Source organism: Tupaia chinensis, unplaced genomic scaffold (genome assembly GCF_000334495.1).
Source record: "Tupaia chinensis unplaced genomic scaffold, TupChi_1.0 Scaffold000214_1, whole genome shotgun sequence".
In the NCBI taxonomy this organism is placed as follows: Eukaryota; Metazoa; Chordata; class Mammalia; order Scandentia; family Tupaiidae; genus Tupaia; species Tupaia belangeri.
In genome coordinates, this window is record NW_006159689.1 from 1,053,448 (window position 1) to 1,060,077 (window position 6,630).

A 6,630-nucleotide genomic window follows, 5' to 3' on the forward strand; every position below is an offset into this window, starting at 1 on the left:
TGTGACATCTAAAAGAAAATCTTACGGCTTGTGAGATATTGCCCCTTCCAGGGCTAGGAAATTCCATTTATTTTTAAATTGCCAGAGGATTGGGACTAGCAGGTGGTAAGGTGGTGAAGGTGCTTAGACTCCCACATGGCAGACTGTGGTTCAAATCCTGGACCTGGTGGCTTGCTTCCTCACGTTTTCTCTCTCTCTCTCTCTCTGGTGAGCATACACTACCTGCAGCTATAAAAAACAATAATGATAAGTAATAGTAAATAAACAGTTCTTTGAAAATAAGTAAAATTGCCAGAGGGCACAGAGAGAGTGCGGGAGTAAGCGACTCCCACGGGTGTGCCTCCGCTGTAGCCCTTCTCAACCTCGCCGCCCTTGTGGGATCTGAGCCCCTGTGTGTTCAAGCCCCTGGGTTCATGGTTCAAACTGCCCATCATGTGGGGTTGGCCTCCTTACCCACAGGGGCAGCCAGGGTGGGGCCCAGGGGAGTCACTTACGGTGAGAGCCAAGGCCTCAGGGGAGTGCCCCCGCTACACACTCTAGGTCAGGGCCGGCCCTCCCCCACAGCAACACCCCTGTGCGTCACTCACCCTGGCCCAGGGACCAGGCCGCTGGGACCACCCCGGCGTTTAGAGCCGAAGTGGCCACGCCTGAGCTGTGCAGCTGCCAGCCCTGCAGGCCCACGGAACCTTTACGAAGGCTCTAGCCTCTTGGGTTTTTTGTTTTTTGTTTTTTTGTTTGTTTTTGTTTTTGTTTTTTTGAGAGGTTTTTGTTATAGGGCGCATGCACTCACCAGAAAGACAGAGTAAGACAGAGAGACAGAAAGCGAGAAATCAGCCCCCAGGGGGGATGGCCATGCTGCAATCCCTTCTCCTCCATTCTCCTCTCAGGATCTTGGGCACGCGTGCACATGCGCCCGGTGTGAGTTTTAAGCCACCGGGTCCAGGACTTGAACCACAATCGACTATATGGGAGTCCAGCGACATAGCCATTACTCCAACTGCTGGTCCCAGCCCCACTAATCTTGAAGACCCAGCTTGAACGTCACCTCCTCCGAGGACCCTACCCAACAGCCTCTGAGGCCGTGCCGCCCATGGCCAAGTGGTCCAGGGCCTCCTCTGGGCAGAGCTGTTCTGAGTGTGGTGTCCCCTGGAGCCCAGCACAGAGTTCTGACACCGCTTGTGTCCAGGGCAGGGCTCATGGGAGAGCGCTGGGCATGGCTGGGGAGGAGTGTGACGGAGGCTGGAGAGACTTAGGGAGGGCACAGCACTGGCCAGTACTTCTGCTGCAGGACTCTACCCTCAAAGTGATCCTTTAGCATCGAAGCAAAATGAAACAAACTTCTGCAAAGGAGTCCGCTTCGGGGCCTGGCCAGGGCTGAGTAGTTAAGGGAGCTGTTTCCTACAAGGCTCAGGGTTCAACGCCTGGTTCCAGTGGCTGGAAAAACACGCCAGGTGTGTGTGTTTGTGTGCCCAAAATCCCCAAAGGAGGGAGAGGTGGAGGAGTCTCCGTTTCCCCACCTTTCAGGACTGTGGGCATGCATGCACACGCACCCAGCTTGTCTCTTAAACTGCTGGGTCCAGGATTTGAACGGCACAGTCAGCCATGTGGAATCCAGCTGCCTTAACCACATTGCAACAGGCTGGTCCTGTGGTAGCACTACCATTCCAATGTAATTCCAGAGAGGCCAGACTGTTGGCAGACCATCCTGCCCAGGCCAGCTTAGTTCGGAAGTCTGACACCGAGCAGATCAATACTAAGTTCCAAACTGCCGTGGGGAAGGCAGAGCTCTGCAGTCAGGCACTTGTGGAAGGTAAGGCCCCGAAGGGGGGAGCGTGGTGTCCTCTGAGCGAAGATTCTTGGGAGATGTGTGGAGCTGCCCTGTGCAAACCGTCTGTGACGCATGTTACTCAGCTTTCTGGCATGTCCTCCCGCAAGTGTGAGCATCAGTCAGGCTAGGTGAAGCCATGCTGCAATAACAAAGAGCCCTAGCCCTCGGCAACTGAGACAAGATCCCCCCTCTGCGCCATGTTTCGTAGCAGCTGGTCCACGGCTGCTGCTCCTTGTTTTCCTTTTCTAGGACCAGGCTGAAGAAGCAGCCTCCATGTCGACGCGCCGTTGCAGTAGTCATCGTGGCAGGGGAAAGGGGTGACGGAGGATCCCGCACAGCAATTAAGGCTCCGACTCACTCGTCCGACGGAGTCGTCATCCAACCCCACCCAGCAGCGAGGCCAAGGAGGATTATTCTTTCGGATGTGCAGAGGCAGAGGGCTGGGAACAGCTCACAAACCGCCTGGTGACAGCACACTTTCTGGGAACCCAAAGCCCCTGTGTCCCATCCATCTTTGCATGATTGCTGCTCAGCAAGGGCCTTGCTGAGCTCACTCGTGGTTTCTGTCAAATGGCAAAGAAGGGGGGAGGGGAAGGAAAAGTTCTTGACATGTAGAAAGTGTTGGAGAGAGTTTTCCAGACCAGCACTTAACACGGAGCCCAGCGGGAGCCTACAAACACGGGCCGGAAGCACTTGAGTTGACTTTCACTTGTCTCGATCTTTTTTTCTTTTTAAGGTTTTTGCCATAGGATGCATGTGCTTGCCAGAGCAAGGGAAAGTGAGAAAGCACCCCCTCAGAAGGATGGCCACCCTGCAGTCCCTTCTCTGCCGTCCTCTCCCTGGGACTTGGGCACACGCACACACGTGCCTGCAGTGATTTTCAACAGAGAGAAGGTTGTCTGAGCCGGGGACTCGAACTGTGATCAGCTATGTGGAAGCCCGCGCCTAAACCACCATGTCACCTCTGCCCCCCCCCCTTTTAAAAGATTTTATTTCATCTTCATTTTTTCCCTTCTTAAATACTTTCCCTTCTTTTATCAATATGTAGATCTTAGTTTCTGGCCTATATAATATTTTTTTCTTACGTTTTTAAAACATGTTACTGTAGGGCACATGTGCTCCGTAGAGAGACAGAGAGAGAGAGGGCCAGCGAGGAGCAGCTCCCGGGAAGGGGGGCCACGCTGCAGCCCCTTTTCCTCCGCGCTCCCTGAACTCGGGCACACGCACGCCGAGGGAGTTTCAGGTGCTGGGCCCGGGATGTACACTGCACCATCGCCCTTCCCAGCCCCGTGCTGTGGGCCAGCCCTGCTGTGTCTCATCCCCGACTTGCAGCTTTGCATCAGGCTCACAAACCCTGCGTGGGGAGTAAGCTGGGTGCCCGCAGAGCCCACCCTGTCAGAGCGCACGGCTGCTCAGGGTCGCAGACAGGCTTGAGTGTGGAGCAAGCCCCAGTGCCGGGGTCAGCCTGGAGCTGCTGTCCCTTCCCGCCCTCGGTGAGGCACAGGCACCATGGCACCAAGGGAGCCCCCAAACCCGCACGCCATGGGGACTTGCTGCTCTGCCCTGGTGCGCTGTGTCGAAGTCGGCGTCTGTATCCTGCCTCTCGTCAGCCCCTGTGGATGAGGGCGCAGGCCTGACCTGGCCTCACTTAGGTCTTACCCCTGAACTGGCTATGGCTGTGGGCAACGAGTCAGAGACTGCCCTCAAAACGCTTTACAGCCCAGCCGCTGGGTGCAGCAGTGGGGGTGCCTCGAGGGGGGTTTGGATCCCAGGTGACCCCACACACGCTGGGTGCTGTGCACGGGGATCCGGCTGGCTGGGAGGCTGGGGCGAGCAGAGGGCGAGACCCCGGGACAGGCAACCACCTGTCTCTCTCGCTCAAGAAAGAAAGGAGCCGAGAAGAGTGGCACAGAGAGGAACACGAGCGGTTTCCGGCACGACAGGACCCGGCAGGGCACCGCTTCCTGGCCTGGCGCTCTGGCTCAGGTCCCTCAGCTGGCTCTTCCCGATGGCCACCGGCCTGCGAGCCTAGGCCAGTGCCGGGCGCACAGGGAAGGGCCGGCCGTGAACGCGGCCCTCATGCTCAGACCTCCGACTGCGAACGGTGCCAGGACAGCAGTTCAGAGAGCAGTCGGTCTCTCTAAGCCGAAGTCCTCAGGCTCATGTCCTCCGGCTTGGGAGGGGGCACATACTTGCCAGTGTAGTGAGCCTTGGCTGTGGTGACAGGCATGCTGAGATCCCGGTGACATCAGAAAATGTGTCCTCTCACTCATGTTACAGGCCAGTGCCCTGGGAGAGGGGCCCGGTGGCAGCACCCACCTCCACGCCCGCGTCGCCCTGACTCCTCCTCGCCCGGCCGGGTCAGCATGCACTTTCTGACTCAGCACAGGGAGGTTGGTGAAAGGGCCCAGAGCAATGTTGGCTTTACTCACGTTCTTTCCAAATCACTTTCAGACCCCTGTGGTTCATCAAAACCTAATTTAGTGAAAGTATTCCAGACTCGTTTTCCTAACAGGGACTCCAGACTGATCAAAGGTTTAGAGTAGCGTGTGAAGTGCCCTCAGAGGAATGTGTATTTTAATTATTTGTGAAAACCGACGATGAAACCTGGAATGTTGTTGGTAGAAAACGTGGCAGTGAGTTACCAGTCAGGACACACCATGATATGCTGAGTAACAAGTGACCCCAATCGCAGCGGCTCGCGGAAACCAGGCTTGCTTTTTCACTGCCGATCTCCGGGGGTGGTGTGTCGGCTGGGCTCTGTCCAGGATGCAGCTAATGCCCAGCCCACCGGGACACGGCGCTCACAGCAGGGACGACAGAGCTGCCAGATGGCACGTGGGTTCGAGGCTTCTGCCCCGGCACTGCGGTCACTGCACATCCAACGGGCTAAGGTGTCGCACAGCCAGCCGGCACCACCAAAGGGGCAGGACACTCTGCTTAAGTCACAGGTAACAGCAGGGACCTGCCACAGGAGAGGGGAGAGCAAAATCGGAACAAGACCGCGAGTCCAGGTATCAGGAATAAAGTCCAAACACTGCAATCTCCTCGCCCAGCGAGAATGGCTGTGTGGCTCGTGGTCTCCTGGATAATTTTCTAGGCACGTGTGAGCAGAAGAATTTGCCCGATCACAACCAAGGCACTCGGACCCAGGCAGCGTCCCTGACCAGCGGAGTCGGGCCCCGTCAGACGGTCCAGCCAGCCGCCCCGGCCAGAGCAGCCCTCCGGACGACTGCCCGACCCGTCCTCCGTCTGTGGAGACGCGGTTGCCTGCGTGCACCTGCCGCAGGCCAGGCCCCCCGGGCATTGACCCCCGCTGCCTCTCTCACGTGGTTTGCTGATGGAAACTGGGTCTAGCACGTGACTTCATATGTAAGTGTCCATCTCTCCTAAATTATATCTCATTTCTATTTTAAACTCCCTGTACAAGGAAGACCGTTCGGTGCTGCTGAAAACTTCACAAGCACTGTTCTAATGACTACCAGCCACCTCCAGCGCGCTTTCCTCCTGCAAAGCACAAAGTCTGTACTCGCTGAACGAAACTCACCGTGCTCCCTGCGGCCTGGGGATGCATTCTGGGGCCACATGTGGAAGCCGTATCATGTTTGGCCCCTTGTGACAAAACGAGCAAGCTTGGAAGTGGGTCCTTTCCCAGCCGGGTCACCAGTTTCGGGGTCCCCTGTTATGCAGCAATGGACGACCGTGCGCTCCTACGAGGGAGCACGGGCCAGCTGCTTGTCAGCTTGGGTGCTTCCTCGGCCGGCGTGAGAGCGTGGCTCTGGATGGAAGGTGCGGCACGCCCGGTCGCCAGCCCAGACCCACCTTGTTTAGGCTGATCTTTTGTGTTTTCCTTTGGAGTCGGGGAGTCAGTCTACTCTGCTCAAAAGCATTCTGCACCAGGAGCTAACACCAGGAAGACTGCACACGGACGCTGAGATTGCAGACGTCCCTGGCACGTCGGGGCTGGGCGGCCATGACTCTCATCCACCCTGGCCGCTGGCAGCAGGGCCGAGGCGCGCGGTCGGCCTGGCTGCACACCCTGCAGTCTGTCACAGGACACATGGCTCTCCCCGCCCCACTGCTGGGGCCAGGCGGCAGCTGCGACTCATCCCTGCATGTCGCCGTCTCTTCCGGCAGTTGAGAGGATGTCCCTGGATCTTAGTGAAGGGACAGAGGGACCAAGACAGGCAGAAGCCCGACAGCACAGCGGGCTCATCTCCGCTCCACGTGGGGCCGAGGCTTGATGTCATCCAGGGCAGCTCCTCCGTCCATCACTCGGCGCTCCGGCCAGGACGGCGCTCCTGCAGGCGCACCTGTGGCCCCGCTCCCGTAGGGGCCACTTCCGGTCCTCGTCCTGCACACTCAGCCCCTTCCCTCCCACACGGCCTCTCGGGTGGTCTGCAGAGGAAGCCGAGCCGCTTTTTCCCCACACGGGTGACAGCTCTCACGGGGGCGGTGGGCGCTTCCAGGCCTTCCCCAGGCTTGGGCTGGAGCTGGCCCAGTGTCATTTTGACATTTTGGTTAAAGCGCGTCACGGCCTCAGTTCTCATTCTGGGGGGGGAGGGGCTACCCTGGACTGGAGACCGGGAGGCGTGATTCCTCGGGAGCTCCGAGGCTGCAAATGTGTTCGTGCTGCCCAAGAACACGTGGCGACATGCTGGCGGCCACCGGTGGAGGTTAAAGAAGGGGCGGAAGGCGGCCCTAAAAAACAGCGACCACGCAGCCCCGTGGATTACACCCCGAGGCCGAGAAGTGGCCGGTGTCCGGGAGCCGCGTGTCCCGCGTAGGCGAGGGACGTCTGC